We start from the raw sequence: 16,781 nt of genomic DNA on the forward strand, positions 1-16,781 counted from the left end.
GTTGGAGCGAGATCAAAATTCGTGGGGTTTTTTTTAACGAATCAGATTCAAGTCTTTATTTCACTGAAACGACTTGAGTTGTATCAAAGCGACTTTCTGGATGCATCGAAATGACTCCATGGACCAGGAACCGGGGGCCAGGAACCAAGGACCAGGAACTAGGGACCAGTAATAAGGACCAGGAACCACGTACCAACAACACGAACCAGGAACCACGGACCAATAACACGGACCAATAACACGGACCAATAACAAGGACCAGGAACCACGGACCAATAACAAGGACCAGGAACCACGGGCCAATAACAGGGACCAGGAACCACGGACCAATAACAAGGACCAGGAACCAGGACCAGTAGGAACTAGGGAGGACCAGGAACCACGGACCAATAACAAGGACCAGGAACCACGGACCAATAACAAGGACCAGGAACCACGGACCAATAACAAGGACCAGGAACCACTGACCAATAACAAGGACCAGGAACCACGGACCAATAACAAGGACCAGGAACCACAGACCAATAACAAGGACCAGGAACCACGGACCAGGAACCAGGGACCAGGTACAGAATGCTGTTCAACCTTCACAGCAGGGCAGGATTCAACTATCGTAACTGGTGAGCTTTTTTTCTATCTAAATGGATCGTCTTAAACGAGCCCATTAATTACAGTAGAAAATGCATAAATAATTGTCATTAAAACGCCGAAGTTACTGAAGGTTTCGTATAAATAGTTCTATTTAAACGTGTGAACCTCGAGGTAAGGACAAGTTAATAAAATTGACTCAGCACTGAAGCTAAACGTTTCGCTAGAAGTGTCATGTTCAATTAAAACAAATGTCAGTAGGGCCAGGAACTGAATTCTTAGTTCATTTTTGAACGGTATATTAGTCGGTACAAAAATGCTACATTGATTCCACAAGACCAAATAACATTCTTATCAAGCATGTTCCATTCGTGACCTGATTATGGTTTGATATTGAATATGAGGTGTGTCGTGCTCAGTATGTTTTACAAAAATGTTTATCGTGTGCGTCCAGTTTGTTTATAAAACCTATCTAGTAACACACAGTTGGTGAAGTTTGTTGAAAGCAGACAAAATAGAAACAACCAATCTTTGTTGTTTCTCTTGACACTGGTTACTCGATCAGTCAATTACAGCCCGTAGTATTTTTGTAGGAATTTCTGTTGTGTTTTTAAAAGCAGGCTCCCAGCATCTCGTTAAGACAGCGTCACAACACCACTGTATTAGCTAAAGACTAATGTATATATCATATTTCACCTTTGTGACTGTTGTTGCATTCTACAACCTAACACCCTCACAACACATGTATTAAGGAAGTTCAGTGACGCTCTTTCAACGTCACAGCTTCCTTCCTTTACAATATTAAACCTCTCTTACAACTTGACCCTGTGCTGTCTTGACCCTTCCACCAAAAGAGTCTGAGTTTTCACAGCGGCGTTCCTGCTTATTCCCTCAAAGACAGGGCTCGTAGGTCTATCAATCCACTCCGTACACTTGCAGCATTATTTGCCAAAATTTTAAGCCTCCAGATACTATCCCAGGTCTAATGCCTCTGTATTAATCATTAATTTCTTGCTTCTCAGGTCTCTGGGCGTTGTGAACACTTGATCACGTGAGAGACGATAAATCTGCTGCCTCGAAGTTCAATTTTCTACAAAAACAAAACGTGGCCAGGTACTCCTGAAAGGTAAGGAAGTGCCTGTCGCCTTTTTCTTAATCACTGCTGAGGAAGAAATGGCTCATGTTCAATGCATCAGAAAAGAGCTATTTTTGTTTGCTGATCTAGACTGGAGTAAAATTGATGATGAAACATAGAGATTGCCCATGATAATGCACACAGCTCTGTTGTAGGACTCTTCCAAGCTTTTGTCGGTTGGTGGAAATGGTTTGCCCATTTACTTTTCAGTACTTCAGCCAAATGATGATTTTTTTGAAAGATATCTAAATAAGCAAACAAAATCGATTACCTGATTAATCCCAAGTGGTATAGCTCTTTTGATGTATGGGTCCTATGACTAATTTGGAAAAAATGAATGTAATAAAGTGTTGTTAGGAACACTGAAAGGTCCATGTTACTGTTATGTGCAATTTGTAAGAATCTAGATTGTTTCAGAGTTTTTGTAAAAGCTGACACTCTAAGCAACAAATTTCTGCATTAGACTGCAGTAATTTTATTAAGAACAACTTATTAAGCCTTTTGATAACTGTGACATCATCTGACGTGTTTGAAAACACTGCAGTCACAAAATCTGTGTTGTGAAAGGAGTTTGGTTGTCCTGGTTTTGAAGAACTGAGATGAGCCCTTTCAAATGACAATTCCAGGCTGCTTTTTCCAACATGGACTAACATTTACTAGTTACCTGCAATCAAGTATGTCAGCTTTACCATATAGTTTGTACTGAGCTTTTTCCCACATTTTAACTGGCGTCACTTACATTCCATACTACGCTGCCTGAAGTCAGGAAGTATGTGGAAAAACTATATCTTATTCAGCTCATTACCATTCCGTATTCAAGTGAGTTTTGCTCTCTACAGATTTTTTTTTCTTTGCAGGTTTATTACTGCGGTACATCCCGGGTGAAATGAAAGAAAGTAAAATGGTTTGAGGTATACTGATGGTGTACAAAGCAGGCAGGAGACTATTCACAACACGTGGAATTTCTACAAAAAACTACAAGCTTCAAAAAACTATGAGAAGACACCAGTCAAAATTACTGCTGCTGAAAAAAGGGAACATTAACATAGATTATGTCATTGAATAACTCTGTTATGAAGAAAATAGAGGCAGGGTGCAAGTTAATTACTTCAAGGTGATAGACAGTCATCACTGAAATCACACACAATTAAGAAAAACAGGAATCAGGTGTGCCAAGCTTCAAGTGCTAAGAGCAAACTCCCCACCTGAGACTGTTCAGCTTCCACCGAATCCTTCTAAAATCATGAATCATCGAGGTTGCTGTGACACCCCTTGAGTTCACCACTCCACAAGAATGGGTACATGACTTATCTGTGCTGGGGTACTCCCAACACATTAGGCAAGCCACCATTGAGTCTCATTCATAGAAAGCCACACACCCAGTGCTAAAGACCTAGTAAATTACCATTGTCACAGAGTAGTTATCCCCAACCACCTCACCCAACCCCACAGCAATCAAGTAAAACAAATCCTAAGAGCAGCTGTGTTTTGGCGTTTTCGAATAGCTGTCAAAAGGGAAATCTTGTCAGAAGAGTTCTGTCCCAGCTTAGGAACTAAATCAGTTTGGACAGTAGGTACATTATAACAGGGTACATCTTGCCTGTTCTTGGCTTTTTTAACGTAAATTGTTTGAGAATACCACGTTTATTATTTGTGAATTGTAGGTTTTGTAAATTTCAGAATAACAAGTGCAGCAGTGTCTTGACATATGGAGATTATTTAAAGTTAAGGTATTAATCAATTTTCTCGTTTTTTTGTGTGTGTGAATGTTTCATACAATTCCCTCTGAAGTTCAGTCATTTGATTAGATAAAGATTAAGTTAACTGTTAATGTTAAAAATCTAACTTGAAAATCTACAGTAGATAATGGGAAAATTACTGTATACCAAATTGTATTGTGTGTATTACTTTTATTGTAAGAGGACTTCTGCATTTCAGCTTCTATCAAAGTTCTCATCAAGTCGTCTTCATTTAGCTAGAGTAGACAATTATTGCCTTTGTTATTTCTCAGCACAACCAGAAATCAAGAAAATGATAGCAGCATCCAGTACCTCCTTGTTTGTGGTACATCATGTGGACATTGCAGTCTAGGTTAGATAATCTTTGAAAGTAGATACTCATATCTAAACAATTTTTCCCCAGTGGCCAACGTTTGCAGAAATCTGAAGTGCCAATATTTCCTGCAAAGTTATTGGCAATAGAAACCGGTTACTTTTGCCATTTCATATAAATAACTAAGACATTGTTCTTACTTCTTCCTCTCAACTTTCCATTCTGACTAGACTTCCCTCTGAATGAAGTTGTAAAAACACACTACACATTGAAGGATATTTCTTCAGTGTCCTGTCAAAGCTGTTGAATAGAAATGCTTTCCATATTTACAGCACAACTTGCAGGCTCTAGAGTTGCATTCTGTTGTCCAGTAAAAGCAGTCCTGATCACCTGAACACTTAGGAGCAAAAATCCTGTACGTCTCATGCTATAATAAAACCCACATGCTTTGTTGAGGAAGCACTGCACACTTTGCTTTAAAGAGGTCTCTCTCTCTCTCTCTCTCTCTCTCTCTCTCTCTCTCTCTCTCTCTCTCTCTCTCTCTCTCTCTCTCTCTCTCTCTCTCTCTCCCTCCACACATTTTGTGCCTTGCAGAAGTCTCTACGTGTTTCTCTAAAGAGTCATTACATATTACACACACACTAATTATCAAGGTGTTTTTGCCATTGCTTCCAGACACAAGGATTAAGTACCTCACTCTTACCAATCTCACACTTACATTCTTACTCTAAACACACACTTAAGCTATGCACTTATACTACACACCAAGGAGTTTTAGCCATTGTTTCCAGACACAGAGAGCAAGTACCTCATCGCTTTGACCATTTTCACTCTTAATTAAATGCCTACTCTAAACACACAAGTACACTACACTTATTTATAGGTATCCATTTGTACATGATAATAGACATTTGGATCTTAGATTGGTCGGGTATGAAATTGAGGCAAATCTTTGGATGTAAGATATGTAGTTTTGTCACCATATTCTGAAGTGAATGCTAAAAGTTTTTGTCATCAAATTTTGAGTAGATCATGTTTTGTAATGTTGCTTATATTAGGCGTTTCATCTTATCTTCACATTTGAGAAGGAGGCTTTTTTTTAGTACTATGTACAAAGTGAGAACTAGAGCAGTGTCTGTCAAAAATTAAACATTAATCTGTTAAACAGAAGAGTTGAAAGAAAGCTATGAATTGTTGTTCATTGCTAAGGGACGTGAGTTGAAGTACAGAAGTCCTCATATACTGTATATATATATATATGTACTGTACATTGTGTTTACTGGAAAGACTCAAAATAAAGGACTCCTTGGGGTCAGCATTGCAGTGCCCCGAGGAGGGAATAAATGCCCCCAGCAGGAGGTATTATACACAGCCAGTCGGTTATTACCAACTTTGAAGTCGACCCAAAGGGCTTCTTCAGTTTTCTAAGCTGACAGCTGATTGGCCGAGATGGGAAAAAGCCTGATATAAACTTCCCCTGGTCTTTCCCAGATGTGTACTGATTTTCTATGTCTCTAGGGAGGACTGTTAGACCATTTCAAATGTCAAAGAATAATGTTATTGTACAGAAAGCCCAAGGTGGGTGTAATATGGTTGCTATTGAGACAATCCTTGACTTGCGATTACTCTTATGACTGTGTTGTATTCAAGCAAGTGCTTGCTTGGCATGTAGTGTCTTGATGTGGTGTGTTGAGCCAGAAAATTTTGCTGCCAGAGTTTTGTACCAAAACGATGCACAATGGCAAAAAAATTTCTTGTTTCAATTCTTTCTATGGATAACTTGTAAGAAAATCTACTGTTTTCAGACATTTTGACATTCTGCTGTCAGTTTTCTCTTGAGATTTCATGAAGGATTTTCTCCCACGTCTTGTTACAGAATCTGAGTCTTGTATTCAATCACAGAAAACCAGGAACATTAAGTAAAAATTTTTGTGAATTGCCACCTTTTGCTTATGTTTTGATTATTAGAAGCTTTTATTGCAAATTCCATTTCCTGGCCTGATTTATGTAAATTTTGTGGTGTATTGTGGAAAATTCAAACTTGTGGAATATCATTTGCCTGGATTAGAGAATTTATTTTCTTGGAAAGAATTTGTCATTTTTGCAAACGTTAGATTCCATTAATTGTGTCACATGCTAGTTTTTTTAACAGTAGTTTTCATGGAACCCTTTTAGAAGCTTATTTCTAAGTCCTGAATATCTTTTATATCCTACCAGATGTCATCACTCCTAAAGTAAGTCCATCAGATCATTTGGAAAGTTAAAAGTTATCCTTTGGTCACGTAGATAACAGAACTTTTAATTATACTTCGGACACATGCCGTCGTTTCAAAAGGGGGTACCAGCTTGGGGCTTAAACACTTTCTCATCTTAGGGTCGACATTTCATTCGTGTACTTGAAATAAAGGAGGGATAAATACCACAGAGGCCAGATTTAGAAGTCTGTGTGAGAAACCTTGCAAAGTTCATAACATCGTCAGTCAGTTAGACAAGAATGGGTGTTTGTTAATCTTGCAGGAATGTTTATGAAAGACTTTTGCCTAAAGTGGACAGGAATCAGACTATTTAACAAGGCTTTTAACACGTTTACTGTGTAATAATGTGGACTTTTGATTTTGAGGCTTTGAGAGGCAACAGACACATTTAGAACAAATGTTTTCCCTGTCATTTAAGCCTGTCACTTAAAGGGAATAAGAAACTGTTTCTCATTTTTAGGTTACCTTTCTAACGTATAGCTTCATTTATATAGAAACTGTTCCCATGAAAAGTTTGGTTAAGATTTTGATGAATCAGACTCCTTAGAAAAGTTAGTTGTCATTTCCTCACAAATTACAGCACACTTTAATGCGAATTCTTGAAACGTTTACGTCAGTTTATATTGGTTAAGTGGTTTCAGGTGCTGACAGGTTGCCTCATAAGGTTTTTATACAGAGAAATTGTTGTACAAGTGTACTGAGCTTTGTACTGGCTCTTAGGACTGGAGATGCATGTCCCTGATGTGAGGTGCCTAAGTAAAGGTGATATGGTACTGTTTGGGCCATTTTGTTGCTGAGAGAATATGTGATTAGAGACTTGATTTTATTGCTATGTGGACATTCAGATGTATCATTGGTGCATCCTTTTCATTGCTTCAACATTTGTCAAGGCACCCCTTCCTGAGGCATGGTGCCTTTGAGAAGTCACTAGAATGTCAGCTGATTTTACAGTTGATATATCTGATCTTGGGTAACTTCAGACACTGGTCATGATATGGGTTAGAAATTTCCTGGGTTTTATAATGATGTGCAACTTACCTTTCTAGATGTCAGGGGAATTGTGCAGAGGTTTTCAGAGTTTTGATATAGTAATGTCACTCAGGAAACCTACTGAAATGTAGTTTAGGATAAATAAGTCCTTTTTTATGATGTTGGTTTGTGGTTTAAGTCCTTGCGTGTGATGCCTTGGGATTCAAAGTGTTATTCCACTATTGCCAAGGCTTGGAATATGAGAAAGATCGTAGTTTGGTGTTTTTAAAGTAATGCCGAGAGTAAGTTTGGTTAATGTTAAGACTTGTACTTAATTTTTTCAGTTTGTAAGAGTAGATACTGGTGTACAGGATTAGGACAGTTATCGTGAAAGGTACATTCTGTAGGACTTTTAAATAACTGGTTTATGCAATGGAGCATGAAATACAGACAGAATTAGTTTGGGGTGCTGATGTTGAACATTTTGTGTTTTTGTGATAACCAGGAATTTTAGTGACACTGGAGTTCAGGCTCCAGGCCTTGCTTGTGATAATGTGGGACTGTCTTTTTTAGTGCTTGATGATAGAAAAGGGATTCATTATCATTAGTATCATCTGAATACATGATACAAAGTTTCAAGCACAGGATGTGTCCACTGATGTTTGAAATGAGTCCAGGAATTAGGGAAAAAACTGGTTCAAGATCAATTAGGATTCAAGAAGACTTTACTCATAACAGATTTTGGTTTAGAGTGTCTCTTGGTTCATGATAGTTTTGGTTTTAGAAAGTCTTTTAGCCTGTGATACTTTCACGTTTCACTGTCTGAAGTTTCGGGAAGTTTGTTGCGGCACTTTTTCTTTCAGGAAGTTTGTCATTGTGTGATACTTTCACTTTTAGAAAGTCAATTCATCTCTGAAACTAAGTCCTAGGAAGTCTGATTCTTCTTGCTAATTTGCTTTCAGAAAGCCTGCTTTTGATGTTTTTTGCATTCAGGAAGTACCTTGGTTTGTAATACCTTTGGTTTGAAACTAAGTCCTAGGAAGTCTGATTCTTCTTGCTAATTTGCTTTCAGAAAACCTGCTTTTGATATTTTTTTTTTGCATTCAGGAAGTACCTTGGTTTGTAATACCTTTGGGTTTGGCCTGTACACTATTTTGTGATATTCTCTCTAAAATAATTCTGGTAGTTTATGCCATATTTTTATTTAAAATGTCTGTGTGTTGCTTGTGCTTTCATGTAGTCTGTTAGTATCTGGCTGGTTTGCATTCAGGAAGTCTGTTAACTTTAATGGTTGTCAACTTTGTTACTAGGGCTTTCAAGATATTTGGGTTTTTGAGTTTCTACTGAAAAAAGTTAATTTTTTTGCTGTTAAGTCTGTTCCTTTGTGACTTTTCTTGGCAATCTGTTAGTTACAATTAATTTACTATTTTTAGAAGTCTTCCCAGTTTGTATTTTTGGGAGCTAGGAAATTTAGTAGTTCATGAATTGTTTTTGGGGAGGGCAAGAAAGTCTGTTAGGGAGTTTGTTTTGGCTGTGAAGTCTGTTATTGTGTGTGTGTGTGTGTGTGTGTGTGTGTGTGTGTGTGTGTGTGTGTGTGTGTGTGTGTGTGTGTGTGTGTGTGTGTGTGTGTTTTCTGTTAGTTTACTGTTTTCTCTGCCAAGAAGTTTATATTTTGTTTGGGAGAGTTTTTTTATTAGAATATCTGTGAGTTTGAGAGCTGCTTCTAGGCTTCATGAGTCATTTGCTTTAAATACCTTTATATTTTGTGAGTCTTATACTCGGGAAGTTTTGCCCCAAAAGTGGGTCATTTCAAAAGTTTTTTTTTTTTTTTGTCTGGAAAGGGAGTCTATTTAAGAGAGGTTTTTCCAAAAATGTGTTTTTCTTTGGAGGAGACTGTTAGTTTTCCTTGAGAAGTTTGATTAGGGAGGTTTTTGCCCGGAGACTGTTAGTTTTCCTTGAGAATTTTGGTTATGGAGGTTTTTGCCCGGAAAATGTGCCAACAGGATGAGATTTTTGTCCACAGTGATACCTCTTGAAATTGTTGTTTTTCCTGGAAAGTGTTATTGGTTCGATAGGTGGTTTTCACCCAGGAAGTGTTGGTTTTAGGCGAGTTTTATTTTTTATGAAGAAAGTCTGTTGATTCAAGGGAATGTTTTTGTTCTGACTGGAAATTATCAGATGGTGATTTTTGGCTTGAAAATATGTTTTGTTTGCAAGTGTTCTACGCAGTACATCAACTTAACGCTTTTTCCTTGGTCAGGAAGTCTTTAAGCAAGTTTTTTTCTGCAAGAGTTTTCATTTAGTGTGTTAGTGTGGGTGAAATTTTAATATAGAAAATGGAGTCCTATAAAGCTTGTCAGTCTGGGAGCCAGAGTTGATTCCGCCCAGAAAGTGGAGACTTTTTGCCTAAGGAGTTCGTTTGTATTCTTTTCGCTTGACGGTGCTTGTTCGTTAGATTTCTGCCCATGAAGTTTTTTTATCTAGAGTCTAATTTTTATGCAAAAAGAATCAGTTCGATGGAGATCTTTGGGTATAAATTGTGTCAGTTGGGAAAGTGTTTTTACCCAGAAGGTGTCGGTTTTTTGGGCTCAGAAGGTATGACATTGTCAGTCCTGGTGTTTTCTTCCTGACAGAACTCACAAGAACAGAGGTTCAGTATTCTCTTATAAATTTTGGATATAAAAATGAATACTGCGTCAAGAATAAGACAAAAGGTCGAGATATGGAGTGTCCTAAAACCTGACAAAAAAAAATTGTTTACTGAAGTTGGTAGTTTGGTATTAGCATTTTAAAGGCAGGTCTTGGGGTACAAGGTCAAAATGAAAAGAAGTAAACTTTTCATAAAGTTTTTCTTGTTAGTTTTCATTCTTTGGTTGTGATTGTTGCAACGGTGGTCCTGTCGTCGTAATAGTCCATGTGAAAAGGCAATGTTCATTATTCTGTAGCCCTGTACTGATGATCAATACAAAGTTGCAGTTTTTGGTACCCTGTAACTGTTCTAGTATGAGAAACAGTAATTTTTTTATATATTCATGTGCCATTTCAAACACCATTTTTCATTTTTAGGCAATTTTTAGTCACGTGACCCTATTCTGATAAGCATAAAGTTATTTTGAATATCAATAACTCGGTGAGCTATGTGAAACGATTTTCCTTAACCATCAGTCTTGTTCTGGTGATCAGTACAGAAATGCTTCTCAGAGTCATGTATAAACAGAAAGCTGAAAAATTTGAGCAGACATCCTAACCTCAAAACACCCGAAGAAATGTTCCAATTAGCAGCTGGACATTTCTCCATAACTGACTGGCAATGGGGTGGATTTTTGCAAGACGTATCACACAGAACCTAAACTGGCCCGGTGGTCCACGTGTAGGGTGAAGGCTGACGTTAGTCCGACCTGCTGCCCTGCTGGGGGAGGAAGAACTCAGGGCAGGAGGACAGTAGCTCTGCACGTCTCTGACCATTTACCCGACTCAATCACTTACATTGAATGGTGTCCTTAGGTCCTCTAAGACGAAGTGGTTTTTTTGGGGAGGGCGGGGTGCCGCAAGGCGCGCTTGTTCCACCTGAAGGGGTTTGGGTCACTTGTCTGCTTTTGGAGAGATTGTGTGTGTCTCGGTGTAATTAATTGCTTTTGTTGCAACAGAAGACTGGAGGGTGACTTGTAATTTGAAATAAAGTAAAGTTAATCAGCTTTTGTTTGGTTTATTTTGCGAAATTCCCGTCATTCTCTTGTTCTGAAAGACGTCTGAGAATATAAATGCATATTCTATTTTTTGCAATTAGATCTTGTAGACGAAAATATGGTGTAAACTGAAAATAGTCCCAAGTGTATGACTTGAAAAAGTTTTGAATTAAGTTAGATTTAAAGTTAACAAATTTAGCTCTAAATAGCTATAACTTTTGGCGCATGTGATGTTAAAAAGCTAATCAATGAAAATTACTTCACTTACAGCTAAATTCTTAAATTATAACGTAAGCAACTGCAAACCTTTAAACGAGAGAGAGCAGCAAATATGTGATTTTGAAGGAACAAAAAAATGCTGCGAAAATCCTATAATTAATCAAAGGTAGTTACTTACTGTCTGTAACTTCTGTCACACTAAAATCTTTCAATGATTTCTCTGGTCAAAAATTACTCTAATCCTGGAACTTGGCGTTTTGCAAGTTATAATGACCCACATTGCATCATCAGATTTGCATGGAAAAGTATTCAGGCAAAAGTATCTGAGGGATAAATGTACTGAGTGTGAGTGACCAGTTTCAGCTTAAAAAATGTTTAACTCAGTGAGACTCATTTGAACAATAATCAACGAACTTGAAGTCACTCATTTAGAGCATTTCTAATCAGATGGGCGTCACAGCAGGTGATTTTCTGACATATTTGAGCATTTTGCCGTCAGATCTGACATAGAAATGGCAATGTTTGTGGCAGAATTTAAGTCAGTGTTTGTAGCACCGTTACAAACATTGATACAAAGCTCATGTTTTGCCACCAGTGTTGGCATTTTGATATCAAATCTGACGTCCAAGTGCTAGAAGATGCCAGGTTGACAGGCTCTGTGATACCCTTTAAATGTATTAAGTTATTTCAGTCAACTCCATACTGAAAAGAATGAAGTCAATTCCCTATATAACTATCTCTCAAAATTAAGATAAAGTAGCCACATCAATTAATAGTTATAAGTAAATTATTCTCCATAGCTCTCAAAGTCAAGAATGCTGTCAAGTACAAATTCAGTGTCAGACGGCCGTTATATTCAACTCAAGTGTCTTTTGCTTGTTGTTCCTGCTCCGTTTTCTATGAGGGTTGACTAAAAGACTCTTTCTGGTTGAGAAGACGTCAGGGAAACTCTTTCGGTTTTGATATCTCAAGGAAAACGGGAAGCGGAATGTCGGAATGCGTGTTTACATTCCGTAGGATTTCTTACGTAGTGTCCATAGAGGAATTGGACTTAGAATTTTCTCTGGTCATTATGCTTTTCGAGACGAAATTCTGGCTGTACAAATCTACAGGTTTTTAAACGCCACGTTTCATCAGCCGCTACACGTCAAGCAAGCATTTGCCCACATACGAAATCACAGCCTTTAGAGCGAACGTAGGTTAAGGCTTGTCTCAGTGGCAACTTAACCACACCTATCTTTGGCTTACTGTACTTCAAGTTCTCTTTGATATTTGGAAGGGTCTCTATAACATTCCTCATTAGTGGCATAGAAAAATACACATCTGGGTAAGCGCAGAGGAGGTATAGAAAAGGCTTTATTCCCATCTCGTCAATCAGCTGTCAGCTTAGAAAACTGAAATAGCCCTTTGGGTCGCTTCAGAGTTGGTAATAACCGACTGGCTGTATATAATACCTCCTGCTGGGGGGATTTATTCCCTCCTTCGGGGCATTGCAGTGCTGGCTCCGAGCAATAAAAAAAAAAATTTCGTCACGAGTATACTTCCCATCCTTTATATTCAGTTTTGGATTTAAAAAAACGCGTCCGATTAATGTAGTTTTTATTTCCTCTATATTCTACAGTTTAAACATTTATCAGGTATGACGTCACAACCTTATGGTTTTACAAACTTGTCACCACCATCACTAGAACTGAATGGAATGACGTCACAACCATTACTACACATTTTGTGAATGGAATGACGTCACAATTCATTTCTGCCATTATACTACACTATCGAGGGTCTTTACGGGAAGCCTTTCTTTCCTCATAGGTCGTTTCTTACCGATATTGCAGTTTATATATATTCCCGTTTCAATTTTATTTTAACTATTCTTTATATTTGTAAAGGGACGCGCGATTTTCTTCAGACTTTTTACTTGTATTCGTAAGCTTTAGGTAGACTTTAAAAAGGGTTTACTCTGGCCTAGTCTGAGCTCAATCGGGTTGTCCAGAATCTTTCGTTTCAGCCTTAATGTAAGCTGTAAATACTTCTCTCATTAGCTCCTCTATATAAGCTAATTAGATTTTATTCTCTCTCATTAGCTCTGAGTACTTAAGACAATTAGTTCGAGCCATACTTCAGAGATATTGTTCAATTTACACTTAGTCTTCTATGGAGTCATCTTGTCCAGTTTTAAAAACGTACCATTTCTGTACGGCATCTGACACCTTAGAAAGGCTATCTGAGGTCTTTGAACCTCTTGAGAGAGAGAGAGAGAGAGAGAGAGAGAGAGAGAGAGAGAGAGAGAGAGAGAGAGAGAGAGAGAGAGAGAGAGAGAGAGAGAGAGAGAGAGAGAGAGACTTTGCAAGGGAACACAAAACATGCTCTTAGAAAAGTGAAAATTTTTTCTCACATACAACCTCAATTATTAGCAAAGGCCTTTACTGTTCATTTAAACACAAAATACCCAGTTCCTGTAATCCAATATGAAAGGGCAACTTGACAGAAAACAAGGCCTTACCAAGTTTCAGTAATGAATTTTGCTTGCTTAAGACTTATTGGCTGCTTGTTCAAAAGCAAACGCATCAAGAAAGAACCCAAGTTTTGTGAGCAGAAACACCTTCCACTGTATCTTTCAGACTCCATCTTCTGCAATCTCTGAACGTCTGCAAGAACCCCACATGCATAAAAGACACCCTAACACTAAATTCTGAAGGGCTAGCCGTCTTACAAGGAAGGACACGGTACCACAGGCAGGCTATCTCAAGGACAGAGAAAGTATAATGGGCATGACACACACACACATACATGCACGAACTTCAAGGGGCTAAAATAAAGTAATAAGAAGAGGCTGCAACAAGCAAAAAGCAAATACAGTACCTCTGGAGAATGATGGGAAAAAAGACTGTAGTCTGTGTGGCAGAGTGGGACAGCAAATAATGAAAATGCATGATGAAACAGATTAAGTGTGGTGGATGGAAGAGTCACAAAACCTAACCAAGGGGCTGAGAAAGTTCAGCTACATACCAAATGGTGTCAGAGAGATAGGAATTGAAGATATTGAACAAAGAAGCCAAAAAGAGCAGTGGCCAACGTCTAGTCACGACATGAAAACTCTATCCCCAAAGTTTGGACATCACAAATGCCGTAACGACTCAATCATCAAAGCTGGTCATTTCTGTGATCTGCATGAACAGCCCGTGAATTACGTAGCACTCAATGGCGTCACTCAGTCATTCTTCATTCACAGACCAAAATGGGAATAAGAGACATGGGTGTGTGTGAACTTCAGGGGTATGACATTTCTGGAGAATTGGATGATGAGGTATCAGAGGAGGTCCTATGAAGGGCAACATTGAGGAAACCTGTAAAGTTGTTTCATGAAAGGTAGAGGTACTGTGCCATGGATGCTATGTACGCTATCAACAAAATCCCAGAAGTCATCAGAACGAAACAAACATTGATTGGTGTTTACATTTCAGACTGAGGTTTGCATGTACTGTACACGTATGGCAACCTTGTTGCTTGTTTGGCAACAAGACCTCAAGCAGAATTGATGCAGAACAAAGAAAAATGTAAAATAAGTGGCTGCCAGAACACCAAATTCCAAGAACAAAAAACAAAGGTTGCTAACAAGAACACCTGAGACTGGAAATATACTACATTCATGAAATGAGACAATGACTGAATACTCTGAACTACCAATGACTATTCACTGGGAGTTATCCATGCAAAACACAAGTAGGGTAAAATTGGAATGAAAATTGAAGATAAGAGCAAAACACACAAAGATGTACACTGTAGTTTGACAGACAAGTGAGACACTCTAGGGGTTCAGGGATGAGACTTTGGATTTTCTTCATAGTTGGTCTGCCCTTATGATATATAAAGAATGACCCTCTAAATGGTTTGTACAATATACATACAAAAACCACCACAAACTTGGTCTCTTTGCTTGAAAATGACAATAAAGGCTTTTCATAACAGGTCTGTTCTGGAATGAGGAGAGAGAGAGAGAGAGAGAGAGAGAGAGAGAGAGAGAGAGAGAATACATTTTTTACCAATAAATAAAACACAAGACTTTTTATTTATACGAAAGGATATCAAATATAACAATTTACATATTTACATATGACTGACCCACACAACAATATTCAGTTGAATGCAGTGTAAAGGAACTACCGAGTGAAAATTTCCCTCTCTGGGGCTCATCTAAAGGATCTGTTTACAAGTGACAGGTGGAAATTGTGGCCAACAGAATGAAGGAACCACAAAAAGCAAAAAATAGCAAGGAATAGATGAATAACTCAGCATAAGGAGAGAAAGAGGCCCTTTTAGAAGGCTACAAAAACCTTGGGTCTACCCTACTAAGTACTGTACTTTACCAAAGCCCAAACACTTGTAAAAATGTCACTCTTTTTTTCTACACTAACCCAATACCTTAACCTGGCCCAACTTATGTTGTAGTGCAAAGTCCCAGATACCATAATCCATCGTAGACAAATGAGGGGCAGTTTGGTCCAGTAGACTGGCAAATGCAAGCAAAGGAACTTAGATTTAGTAGTTTAATCAGACCAACGAGTTAAAATTCTAAAATCTCACAGGGCTGGCTTGATGGATCAGCTCTTGATGGCCTACAGCAGACCTTGTTTATTACACTGCAACTCCTTAAAGGTTTAACATCTGGAAAAACTGGAAAGATCTACCATTCTGGCAGACTTTACTGGTGAGATTTGTCTCCAATACTTGATATAGTCGTTGGTTTAACGCTGGACATTCACAAAAGCTATGTTTGACTGCAAGGGTTGGTCTGTACTCAGGGACTGGGTCATGTGGGTTATTCAAAACAGCCATAGGTCACATGAGTGACCAATTCGAAGACAACGTGACTCCAATGGCATTCTTTTACGAAAGAGCAACACCAAAATACAACAGTTCATTAATCCACATAGCTCTGATGGCTGACCAAATTATTCTTTGGATGAGGTGGATCAAGCTGTGACCAGGCCAAGGTGTCAGTAGGAGGGCAATTTGCTTACAAGAACTGTAATGAGTCTGAATATAAAAAAAATTCCATTTGTTATTCACAAACTCATTACTTTAAACTAGGCTGCTGCAATGTCAACCAGGTAAAAGGATCCATACAAGACCAAAAGGAGACCTCCCTGGATAGTGAGGCATGAAAAACCCCAGACTTCAAGGGCAAAAGGGGTCAGGAGGAGCTGGACTGGAATTCTTCCCAGTCAAGCAGATAACTTCTGAAAGGTGTGACAGATGGAAACCACTTAAAAACAGTAACTCACCCATAGGAAATGATAGCCGACACAGAAACTTGCCCTGTTGTAGCCGGTGGGCCTAACAAACAGAATTAAATGAAGCATCTCTAACAGTAGCACTAGTCAAGAGAATAAGCAGCGAAATTTACAAGTTGAAACTGAACCATGAAGACTTTTATGAGTATATGCTCTTAGCTGGTCAGAATTAAGAGCAATTACAGCTGTAACTCGCTGAAATGCTGGGCTTTTAACCAAATCTCAGAAGAGAGACCAAACCGTTTGTGAATCTCTGAAATAAAAAGAGGTATAGACAAATCAGTCTATGAACAGGGATGAAGGTAGGCTTGAACGTGAAATGAGTCTGAGAAGGCAAAATCAAAAATAGGCCATGAGGTAACCTAGTAGATGTAGAGTCTAGGTTCATAAAGCCTACAACTCATCCATTAATGTGTGTTACAGTAAAAAATGCAGGGTAATCACCAATCAACTGAGAAAAGGCAAACGGTGACGTCAAAATGTTAACCCTGCAGGACCTTGCCTATATCAGTCAGCTACTGGGGCTTGGTGTTCTCATTTCCCCTTCTACGGTCTAAAAAGTCACACGAATAAGGCCAGGTTA

General features: G+C 38.5%; 1 long non-coding RNA gene across 1 annotated transcript; it reads left to right on the forward strand.

Moving 5' to 3' along the window:
- Nucleotides 1-406: 406 nt before the first annotated feature.
- LOC136854462 (uncharacterized) lies at nucleotides 407-4,340 on the forward strand. The gene is made up of 3 exons (XR_010857701.1): nucleotides 407-620; nucleotides 1,611-1,714; nucleotides 2,581-4,340. It is a non-coding gene; the product is annotated as an uncharacterized lncRNA (long non-coding RNA).
- Nucleotides 4,341-16,781: the final 12,441 nt, after the last annotated feature.

This window comes from Macrobrachium rosenbergii, chromosome 29 (genome assembly GCF_040412425.1).
Source record: "Macrobrachium rosenbergii isolate ZJJX-2024 chromosome 29, ASM4041242v1, whole genome shotgun sequence".
NCBI lineage: Eukaryota > Metazoa > Arthropoda > Malacostraca > Decapoda > Palaemonidae > Macrobrachium > Macrobrachium rosenbergii.